The sequence below is a fragment of the Haemorhous mexicanus genome, chromosome 7 (assembly GCF_027477595.1).
Source record: "Haemorhous mexicanus isolate bHaeMex1 chromosome 7, bHaeMex1.pri, whole genome shotgun sequence".
Taxonomy (NCBI): Eukaryota; Metazoa; Chordata; class Aves; order Passeriformes; family Fringillidae; genus Haemorhous; species Haemorhous mexicanus.
The window spans coordinates 5,481,789-5,493,813 of record NC_082347.1 but is presented as its reverse complement, the minus strand read 5'-3'; positions in this window follow the sequence as shown (position 1 = coordinate 5,493,813).

The window sequence follows — 12,025 nt, the reverse complement described above, 5'->3', positions numbered from 1 at the left end:
ACCTGCTGCAAACTGACACCAAGAACCTGGGCTGGTGACTTTTGTTTCTTAGGTGGAAGGGCCTGCCTATGTGTTCCAGGGCCTGTGGCTCAGAGTGGCCGGCTGGCTCCTGAAATTCGGCATTGATCAGGATTCCTCCCCGTGTGAAGCATGCACCAGAGCCAAGTCAGGCTGGATTGACAGTGCCAAGTACCTGCTGCAAACTGACACCAAGAACCTGGGCTGGTGACTTTTGTTTCTTAGGTGGAAGGGCCTGCCTATGTGTTCCAGTGCCTGTGGCTCAGAGTGGCTGGCTGGCTCCTGAAATTCGGCATTGCGTAGGATTCCTCCCGGACTGAAGCTGGCACCAGAGCCAAGTCAGGCTGGATTGACAGTGCCAAGTACCTGCTGCAAACTGACACCAAGAACCTGGGCTGCTGACTTTTGTTTCTTAGGTGGAAGGGCCTGCCTATGTGTTCAAGGGTCTGTGGCTCAGTGTGGCTGGCTGGCTCCTGAAATTCGGCATTGCGCAGGATTCCTCCCAGACCAAAGCATGCACATGTGGAAAGTCAGGCTGGATTGACAGTGCCAAGTACCTGCTGCAAACTGACACCAAGAACCTGGGCAGGTGACTTTTGTTTCTTAGGTGGAAGGGCCTGCCTATGTGTTCCAGGGCCTGTGGCTCAGAGTGGCCCGCTGGCTCCTGAAATTCGGCATTGCCCAAGATGCCTCCCCGACTGAAGCTGGCACCAGTGGCAAGTCAGGCTTGATTGACAGTGCCAAGTACCTGCTGCAAACTGACACCAAGAACCTGGGCTGGTGAGTTTTTTTTCTTAGGTGGAAGGGCCTGCGTATGTGTTCCAGGGCCTGTGGCTCAGAGTGGCCCGCTGGCTCCTGGAATTCGGCATTGCACAGGATTCCTCCCTGACTGAATCTGGCACCAGAGCCAAGTCAGGCTGGATTGACAGTGCCAAGTACCTGCTGCAAACTGACACCAAGAACCTGGGCTGGTGAGTTTTTTTCTTAGGTGGAAGGGCCTGCCTATGTGTTCAAGGGCCTGTGGCTCAGAGTGGCCACCTGGCTCCTGGAATTCGGCATTGCACAGGATTCCTCCCCGAGTGAAGCATGCACCAGAGCCAAGTCAGGCTGGATTGACAGCGCCAAGTACCTGCTGCAAACTGACACCATGAACCTGGGTTGTTCTCTTTTGTTTCTTAGGTGGAAGGGCCTGCCTATGTGTTCCAGGGCCTGTGGCTCAGAGTGGCCGGCTGGCTCCTGAAATTCGGCATTGCGCAGGATTCCTCCCAGACGAAAGCATGCACCAGTGGCAAGTTAGGCTAGATTGACAGTGCCAAGTACCTGCTGCAAACTGACACCAAGAACCTGGGCTGGTGACTTTTGTTTCTTAGGTGGAAGGGCCTGCCTATGTGTTCCAGGGCCTGTGGCTCAGAGTGGCCCGCTGGCTCCTGAAATTCGGCATTGCGTAGGATTCCTCCCGGACTGAAGCTGGCACCAGAGCCAAGTCAGGCTGGATTGACAGTGCCAAGTACCTGCTGCAAAATGACACCAAGAACCTGGGCTGGTGACTTTTGTTTCTTAGGTGGAAGGGCCTGCCTATGTGTTCAAGGGCCTGTGGCTCAATGTTGCCGGCTGGCTCCTGGAATTCGGCATTGCGCAGGATTCCTCCCAGACCAAAGCATGCACCAGTGGCAAGTCAGGCTGGATTGACAGTGCCAAGTACCTGCTGCAAACTGACACCAAGAACCTGGGCTGGTGACTTTTGTTTCTTAGGTGGAAGGGCCTGCCTATGTGTTCCAGGGCCTGTGGCTCAGAGTGGCCACCTGGCTCCTGAAATTCGGCATTGCGCAGGATGCCTCCCCGACTGAAGCATGCACCAGAGCCAAGTCAGGCTGGATTGACAGTGCCAAGTACCTGCTGCAAACTGACACCAAGAACCTGGGCTGGTGACTTTTATTTCTTAGGTGGAAGGGCCTGCCTATGTGTTCCAGGGCCTGTGGCTCAGTGTGGCCGGCTGGCTCCTGAAATTCGGCATTGCGCAGGATTCCTCCCAGACCAAAGCATGCACCAGTGGAAAGTCAGGCTGGATTGACAGTGCCAAGTACCTGCTGCAAACTGACACCAAGAACCTGGGCTGGTGACTTTTGTTTCTTAGGTGGAAGGGCCTGCCTATGTGTTCCAGGGCCTGTGGCTCAGAGGGGCCGGCTGGCTCCTGAAATTCGGCATTGCGCAGGATGCCTCCCCGACTGAAGCTGGCACCAGAGCCAAGTCAGGCTGGATTGACAGTGTCAAGTACCTCCTGCAAACTGACACCAAGAACCTGGGCTGCTGACTTTTGTTTCTTAGGTGGAAGGGCCTGCCTATGTGTTCAAGGGCCTGTGGCTCAGAGTGGCCGGCTGGCTCCTGGAATTCGGCATTGCGCAGGATTCCTCCCAGACCAAAGCATGCACCAGTGGCAAGTTAGGCTAGATTGACAGTGCCAAGTACCTGCTGCAAACTGACACCAAGAACCTGGTCTGCTGACTTTTGTTTCTTAGGTGGAAGGGCCTGCGTATGTGTTCCAGGGCCTGTGGCTCAGAGTGGCCGGCTGGCTCCTGAAATTCGGCATTGATCAGGATTCCTCCCCGTGTGAAGCATGCACCAGAGCCAAGTCAGGCTGGATTGACAGTGCCAAGTACCTGCTGCAAACTGACACCAAGAACCTGGGCTGGTGACTTTTGTTTCTTAGGTGGAAGGGCCTGCCTATGTGTTCCAGGGCCTGTGGCTCAGAGTGGCCGGCTGGCTCCTGAAATTCGGCATTGATCAGGATTCCTCCCCGTGTGAAGCATGCACCAGAGCCAAGTCAGGCTGGATTGACAGTGCCAAGTACCTGCTGCAAACTGACACCAAGAACCTGGGCTGGTGACTTTTGTTTCTTAGGTGGAAGGGCCTGCCTATGTGTTCCAGTGCCTGTGGCTCAGAGTGGCTGGCTGGCTCCTGAAATTCGGCATTGCGTAGGATTCCTCCCGGACTGAAGCTGGCACCAGAGCCAAGTCAGGCTGGATTGACAGTGCCAAGTACCTGCTGCAAACTGACACCAAGAACCTGGGCTGCTGACTTTTGTTTCTTAGGTGGAAGGGCCTGCCTATGTGTTCAAGGGTCTGTGGCTCAGTGTGGCTGGCTGGCTCCTGAAATTCGGCATTGCGCAGGATTCCTCCCAGACCAAAGCATGCACATGTGGAAAGTCAGGCTGGATTGACAGTGCCAAGTACCTGCTGCAAACTGACACCAAGAACCTGGGCTGGTGACTTTTGTTTCTTAGGTGGAAGGGCCTGCCTATGTGTTCCAGGGCCTGTGGCTCAGTGTGGCCCGCTGGCTCCTGAAATTCGGCATTGCGCAGGATTCCTCCCCGACTGAAGCTGGCACCAGAGCCAAGTCAGGCTGGATTGACAGTGCCAAGTACCTGCTGCAAACTGACACCAAGAACCTGGGCTGGTGACTTTTGTTTCTTAGGTGGAAGGGCCTGCCTATGTGTTCAAGGGCCTGTGGCTCAGAGTGGCCCGCTACCTCCAGGAATTCGGCATTGCGCAGGATTCCTCCCAGACCAAAGCATGCACCAGTGGCAAGTTAGGCTAGATTGACAGTGCCAAGTACCTGCTGCAAACTGACACCAAGAACCTGGGCAGGTGACTTTTGTTTCTTAGGTGGAAGGGCCTGCGTATGTGTTCCAGGGCCTGTGGCTCAGAGTGGCCGGCTGGCTCCTGAAATTCGGCATTGATCAGGATTCCTCCCCGTGTGAAGCATGCACCAGAGCCAAGTCAGGCTGGATTGACAGTGCCAAGTACCTGCTGCAAACTGACACCATGAACCTGGGTTGTTCTCTTTTGTTTCTTAGGTGGAAGGGCCTGCCTATGTGTTCCAGGGTCTGTGGCTCAGAGTGGCCCGCTGGCTCCTGAAATTCGGCATTGCGCAGGATTCCTCCCCAACTGAAGCATGCACCAGTGGCAAGTCAGGCTGGATTGACAGTGCCAAGTACCTGCTGCAAACTGACACCAAGAACCTGGGCTGCTGACTTTTGTTTCTTAGGTGGAAGGGCCTGCCTATGTGTTCCAGGGCCTGTGGCTCAGAGTGGCCGGCTGGCTCCTGAAATTCGGCATTGATCAGGATTCCTCCCGGACTGAAGCTGGCACCAGAGCCAAGTCAGGCTGGATTGACAGTGCCAAGTACCTGCTGCAAACTGACACCAAGAACCTGGGCTGGTGACTTTTGTTTCTTAGGTGGAAGGGCCTGCCTATGTGTTCCAGGGCCTGTGGCTCAGAGTGGCCGGCTGGCTCCTGAAATTCGGCATTGCGCAGGATTCCTCCCAGACCAAAGCATGTACCAGTGGCAAGTTAGGCTAGATTGACAGTGCCAAGTACCTGCTGCAAACTGACACCAAGAACCTGGGCTGGTGACTTTTGTTTCTTAGGTGGAAGGGCGTGCCTATGTGTTCCAGTGCCTGTGGCTCAGAGTGGCCCGCTGGCTCCTGAAATTCGGCATTGCGTAGGATTCCTCCCGGACTGAAGCTGGCACCAGAGCCAAGTCAGGCTGGATTGACAGTGCCAAGTACCTGCTGCAAACTGACACCAAGAACCTGGGCTGGTGACTTTTGTTTCTTAGGTGGAAGGGCCTGCCTATGTGTTCAAGGGCCTGTGGCTCAGTGTGGCCGGCTGGCTCCTGGAATTCGGCATTGCGCAGGATTCCTCCCAGACCAAAGCATGCACCAGTGGAAAGTCAGGCTGGATTGACAGTGCCAAGTACCTGCTGCAAACTGACACCAAGAACCTGGGCTGGTGACTTTTGTTTCTTAGGTGGAAGGGCCTGTCTATGTGTTCCAGGGCCTGTGGCTCAGAGTGGCCGGCTGGCTCCTGGAATTCGGCATTGCGCAGGATGCCACCCGACTTAAGCTGGCACCAGAGCCAAGTCCGGCTGGATTGACAGTGCCAAGTACCTGCTGCAAAATGACACCAAGAACCTGGGCTGGTGACTTTTGTTTCTTAGGTGGAAGGGCCTGCCTATGTGTTCCAGGGCCTGTGGCTCAGAGTGGCCACCTGGCTCCTGAAATTCGGCATTGCGCAGGATTCCTCCCCGAGTGAAGCATGCACCAGAGCCAAGTCAGGCTGGATTGACAGTGTCTAGTACGTCCTGCAAACTGACACCATCAACCTGGGTTGTTCTCTTTTGTTTCTTAGGTGGAAGGGCCTGACTATGTGTTCCAGGGTCTGTGGCTCAGAATCGCCCGCTGGCTCCTGAAATTCGGCATTGCGCAAGATGCCTCCCCGACTGAAGCTGGCACCTAAGCCAAGTCAGGCTGGATTGACAGTGCCAAGTACCTGCTGCAAACTGACACCAAGAACCTGGGCTGGTGACTTTTGTTTCTTAGGTGGAAGGGCCTGCCTATGTGTTCCAGGGGCTGTCGCTCAGAGTGGCCACCTGGCTCCTGAAATTCGGCATTGCGTAGGATTCCTCCCGGACTGAAGCTGGCACCAGAGCCAAGTCCGGCTGGATTGACAGTGCCAAGTACCTGCTGCAAACTGACACCAAGAACCTGGGCTGGTGACTTTTGTTTCTTAGGTGGAAGGGCCTGCCTATGTGTTCCAGGGCCTGTGGCTCAGAGTGGCCGGCTGGCTCCTGAAATTCGGCATTGCGCAGGATTCATCCCAGACCAAAGCATGCACCAGTGGAAAGTCAGGCTGGATTGACAGTGCCAAGTACCTCCTGCAAACTGACACCAAGAACCTGGGCTGGTGACTTTTGTTTCTTAGGTGGAAGGGCCTGCCTATGTGTTCCAGGGCCTGTGGCTCAGAGGGGCCCGCTGGCTCCTGAAATTCGGCATTGCGCAGGATGCCTCCCCGACTTAAGCATGCACCAGAGCCAAGTCAGGCTGGATTGACAGTGCCAAGTACCTGCTGCAAACTGACACCAAGAACCTGGGCTGCTGACTTTTGTTTCTTAGGTAGAAGGGCCTGCCTATGTGTTCCAGGGCCTGTGGCTCAGAGTGGCCCGCTGGCTCCTGAAATTCGGCATTGCGTAGGATTCCTCCCGGACTGAAGCTGGCACCAGAGCCAAGTCAGGCTGGATTGACAGTGCCAAGTACCTGCTGCAAACTGACACCAAGAACCTGGGCTGGTGAGTTTTTTTTCTTAGGTGGAAGGGCCTGCCTATGTGTTCAAGGGCCTGTGGCTCAGAGTGGCCGGCTGGCTCCTGGAATTCGGCATTGCACAGGATTCCTCCCCGAGTGAAGCATGAACCAGAGCCAAGTCAGGCTGGATTGACAGTGCCAAGTACCTGCTGCAAACTGACACCATGAACCTGGGTTGTTCTCTTTTGTTTCTTAGGTGGAAGGGCCTGCCTATGTGTTCAAGGGCCTGTGGCTCAGTGTGGCGGGCTGGCTCCTGGAATTTGGCATTGCGCAGGATTCCTCCCAGACCAAAGCATGCACCAGTGGCAAGTCAGGCTAGATTGACAGTGCCAAGTACCTGCTGCAAACTGACACCAAGAACCTGGGCTGGTGACTTTTGTTTCTTAGGTGGAAGGGCCTGCCTATGTGTTCCAGGGCCTGTGGCTCAGAGTGGCCGGCTGGCTCCTGAAATTCGGCATTGCGCAGGATTCCTCCAAGACCAAAGCATGCACCAGTGGCAAGTTAGGCTAGATTGACAGTGTCCAGTACCTCCTGCAAACTGACACCAAGAACCTGGGCTGGTGACTTTTGTTTCTTAGGTGGAAGGGCCTGCCTATGTGTTCCAGGGCCTGTGGCTCAGAGTGGCCGGCTGGCTCCTGAAATTCGGCATTGCGCAGGATTCCTCCCAGACCAAAGCATGCACCAGTGGCAAGTTAGGCTAGATTGACAGTGCCAAGTACCTGCTGCAAACTGACACCATGAACCTGGGTTGTTCTCTTTTGTTTCTTAGGTGGAAGGGCCTGCCTATGTGTTCCAGGTTCTGTGGCTCAGAGTGGCCCGCTAGCTCCTGGAATTCGGCATTGCGCAGGATGCCTTCCTGAATGAAGCTGGCACCAGTGGCAAGTCAGGCTGGATTGACAGTGCCAAGTACCTGCTGCAAACTGACACCAAGAACCTGGGCTGGTGACTTTTGTTTCTTAGGTGGAAGGGCCTGCCTATATGTTCCAGGGCCTGTGGCTCAGAAGGGCCACCTGGCTCCTGAAATTCGGCATTGCGCAGGATGCCTCGCTGACTTAAGCTGGAACCAGAGACAAGTCAGGCTGGATTGACAGTGCCAAGTACCTGCTGCAAACTGAAACCATGAACCTGGGTTGTTCCCATTAGTTTCTTAGGTGGAAGGGCCTGCCTATGTGTTCAAGGGCCTGTGGCTCAGTGTTGCCGGCTGGCTCCTGGAATTCGGCATTGCGCCGGATTCCTCCCAGACCAAAGCATGCACCAGTGGCAAGTCAGGCTGGATTGACAGTGCCAAGTACCTGCTGCAAACTGACACCAAGAACCTGGGCTGGTGACTTTTGTTTCTTAGGTGGAAGGGCCTGCCTATGTGTTCCAGGGCCTGTGGCTCAGAGTGGCCGGCTGGCTCCTGAAATTCGGCATTGCGCAGGATTCCTCCCAGACCAAAGAATGCACCAGTGGCAAGTTAGGCTAGATTGACAGTGCCAAGTACCTGCTGCAAACTGACACCAAGAACCTGGGCAGGTGACTTTTGTTTCTTAGGTGGAAGGGCCTGCCTATGTGTTCCAGTGCCTGTGGCTCCGAGTGGCCCGATGGCTCCTGAAATTCGGCATTGCGTAGGATTCCTCCCGGACTGAAGCTGGCACCAGAGCCAAGTCAGGCTGGATTGACAGTGCCAAGTACCTGCTGCAAACTGACACCAAGAACCTGGGCTGGTGACTTTTATTTCTTAGGTGGAAGGGCCTGCCTATGTGTTCCAGGGCCTGTGGCTCAGTGTGGCCGGCTGGCTCCTGAAATTCGGCATTGCGCAGGATTCCTCCCAGACCAAAGCATGCACATGTGGAAAGTCAGGCTGGATTGACAGTGCCAAGTACCTGCTGCAAACTGACACCAAGAACCTGGGCTGGCGACTTTTGTTTCTTAGGTGGAAGGGCCTGCCTATGTGTTCCAGGGCCTGTGGCTCAGAGGGGCCGACTGGCTCCTGAAATTCGGCATTGCGCAGGATGCCTCCCCGACTTAAGCTGGCACCAGAGCCAAGTCAGGCTGGATTGACAGTGCCAAGTACCTGCTGCAAACTGACAACAAGAACCTGGGCTGGTGACTTTTGTTTCTTAGGTGGAAGGGCCTGCCTATGTGTTCCAGGGCCTGTCGCTCAGAGTGGCCGGCTGGCTCCTGAAATTCGGCATTGCGCAGGATTCCTCCCGGACTGAAGCTGGCACCAGAGCCAAGTCAGGCTGGATTGACAGTGCCAAGTACCTGCTGCAAACTGACACCAAGAACCTGGGCTGGTGACTTTTGTTTCTTAGGTGGAAGGGCCTGCCTATGTGTTCCAGGGCCTGTGGCTCAGAGTGGCCGGCTGGCTCCTGAAATTCGGCATTGCGCAGGATTCATCCCAGACCAAAGCATGTACCAGTGGCAAGTTAGGCTAGATTGACAGTGCCAAGTACCTGCTGCAAACTGACACCAAGAACCTGGGCTGGTGACTTTTGTTTCTTAGGTGGAAGCGCCTGCCTATGTGCTCCAGTGCCTGTGGCTCAGAGTGGCCCGCTGGCTCCTGAAATTCGGCATTGCGTAGGATTCCTCCCGGACTGAAGCTGGCACCAGAGCCAAGTCAGGCTGGATTGACAGTGCCAAGTACCTGCTGCAAACTGACACCAAGAACCTGGGCTGGTGACTTTTGTTTCTTAGGTGGAAGGGCCTGCCTATGTGTTCAAGGGCCTGTGGCTCAGTGTGGCCGGCTGGCTCCTGGAATTCGGCATTGCGCAGGATTCCTCCCAGACCGAAGCATGCACCAGTGGCAAGTCAGGCTGGATTGACAGTGCCAAGTACCTGCTGCAAACTGAAACCAAGAACCTGGGATGGTGACTTTTGTTTCTTAGGTGGAAGGGCCTGTCTATGTGTTCCAGGGCCTGTGGCTCAGAGGGGCCGACTGGCTCCTGAAATTCGGCATTGCGCAGGATGCCTCCCCGACTTAAGCTGGCACCAGAGCCAAGTCAGGCTGGATTGACAGTGCCAAGTACCTGCTGCAAACTGACACCAAGAACCTGGGCTGGTGACTTTTGTTTCTTAGGTGGAAGGGCCTGCCTATGTGTTCCAGTGCCTGTGGCTCAGAATCGCCCGCTGGCTCCTGAAATTCGGCATTGCGCAGGATTCCTCCCAGACCAAAGCATGCACCAGTGGAAAGTCAGGCTGGATTGACAGTGCCAAGTACCTCCTGCAAACTGACACCAAGAACCTGGGCTGGTGACTTTTGTTTCTTAGGTGGAAGGGCCTGCCTATGTGTTCCAGGGCCTGTGGCTCAGAGGGGCCCGCTGGCTCCTGAAATTCGGCATTGCGCAGGATGCCTCCCCGACTTAAGCTGGCACCAGAGCCAAGTCAGGCTGGATTGACAGTGCCAAGTACCTGCTGCAAACTGACACCAAGAACCTGGACTGCTGACTTTTGTTTCTTAGGTGGAAGGGCCTGCCTATGTGTTCCAGGGCCTGTGGCTCAGAGTGGCCGGCTGGCTCCTGAAATTCGGCATTGCGCAGGATTTCTCCCAGACCAAAGCATGCACCAGAGCCAAGTCAGGCTGGATTGACAGTGCCAAGTACCTGCTGCAAACTGACACCATGAACCTGGGTTGTTCTCTTTTGTTTCTTAGGTGGAAGGGCCTGCCTATGTGTTCCAGGGTCTGTGGCTCAGAATCGCCTGCTGGCTCCTGAAATTCGGCATTGCGCAGGATTCCTCCCCAACCGAAGCATGCACCAGTGGCAAGTCAGGCTGGATTGACAGTGCCAAGTACCTGCCGCAAACTGACACCAAGAACCTGGGCTGGTGACTTTTGTTTCTTAGGTGGAAGGGCCTGCCTATGTGTTCCAGGGCCTGTGGCTCAGAGTGGCCACCTGGCTCCTGAAATTCGGCATTGCGTAGGATTCCTCCCGGACTGAAGCTGGCACCAGAACCAAGTCAGGCTGGATTGACAGTGCCAAGTACCTGCTGCAAACTGACACCAAGAACCTGGGCTGGTGACTTTTGTTTCTTAGGTGGAAGGGCCTGCCTATGTGTTCAAGGGCCTGTGGCTCAGAGTGGCCGGCTGGCTCCTGGAATTCGGCATTGCGCAGGATGCCTCCCCGACTGAAGCTGGCACCAGAACCAAGTCAGGCTGGATTGACAGTGCCAAGTACCTGCTGCAAACTGACACCAAGAACCTGGGCTGGTGACTTTTGTTTCTTAGGTGGAAGGGCCTGCCTATGTGTTCAAGGGCCTGTGGCTCAGAGTGGCCGGCTGGCTCCTGAAATTCGGCATTGCGCAGGATTCCTCCCAGACCAAAGCATGCACCAGTGGCAAGTTAGGCTGGATTGACAGTGCCAAGTACCTGCTGCAGACTGACACCAAGAACCTGGGCTGCTGACTTTTGTTTCTTAGGTGGAAGGGCCTGCCTATGTGTTCCAGGGCCTGTGGCTCAGAGTGGCCGGCTGGCTCCTGAAATTCGGCATTGCTCAGGATTCCTCCCCGTGTGAAGCATGCACCAGAGCCAAGTCAGGCAGGATTGACAGTGCCAAGTACCTGCTGCAAACTGACACCAAGAACCTGGGCTGGTGACTTTTGTTTCTTAGGTGGAAGGGCCTGCCTATGTGTTCCAGGGCCTGTGGCTCAGAGTGGCCGGCTGGCTCCTGAAATTCGGCATTGCGCAGGATTCCTCCCCGAGTGAAGCATGCACCAGAGCCAAGTCAGGCTGGATTGACAGTGCCAAGTACCTGCTGCAAACTGACACCATGAACCTGGGTTGTTCTCTTTTGTTTCTTAGGTGGAAGGGTCTGCCTATGTGTTCCAGGGCCTGTGGCTCAGAGTGGCCGGCTGGCTCCTGAAATTCGGCATTGCGCAGGATTCCTCCCAGACCAAAGCATGCACCAGTGGCAAGTCAGGCTGGATTGACAGTGCCAAGTACCTGCTGCAAACTGACACCAAGAACCTGGGCGGGTGACTTTTGTTTCTTAGGTGGAAGGGCCTGCTTATGTGTTCCAGGGCCTGTGGCTCAGAGTGGCCGGCTGGCTCCTGGAATTCGGCATTGCGCAGGATGCCTCCCCGACTGAAGCTGGCACCAGAGCCAAGTCAGGCTGGATTGACAGTGCCAAGTACCTGCTGCAAACTGACACCAAGAACCTGGGCTGGTGACTTTTGTTTCTTAGGTGGAAGGGCCTGCCTATGTGTTCCAGGGTCTGTGGCTCAGAGTGGCCCGCTGGCTCCTGAAATTCGGCATTGCGCAGGATGCCTCCCCGACTGAAGCTGGCACCAGTGGCAAGTCAGGCTTGATTGACAGTGCCAAGTACCTGCTGCAAACTGACACCAAGAACCTGGGCAGGTGACTTTTGTTTCTTAGGTGGAAGGGCCTGCCTATGTGTTCCAGGGCCTGTGGCTCAGAGTGGCCCGCTGGCTCCTGAAATTCGGCATTGCCCAAGATGCCTCCCCGACTGAAGCTGGCACCAGTGGCAAGTCAGGCTTGATTGACAGTGCCAAGTACCTGCTGCAAACTGACACCAAGAACCTGGGCTGGTGAGTTTTTTTTCTTAGGTGGAAGGGCCTGCGTATGTGTTCCAGGGCCTGTGGCTCAGAGTGGCCCGCTGGCTCCTGGAATTCGGCATTGCACAGGATTCCTCCCTGACTGAATCTGGCACCAGAGCCAAGTCAGGCTGGATTGACAGTGCCAAGTACCTGCTGCAAACTGACACCAAGAACCTGGGCTGGTGAGTTTTTTTCTTAGGTGGAAGGGCCTGCCTATGTGTTCAAGGGCCTGTGGCTCAGAGTGGCCACCTGGCTCCTGGAATTCTGCATTGCACAGGATTCCTCCCCGAGTGAAGCATGCACCAGAGCCAAGTCAGGCTGGATTGACAGCGC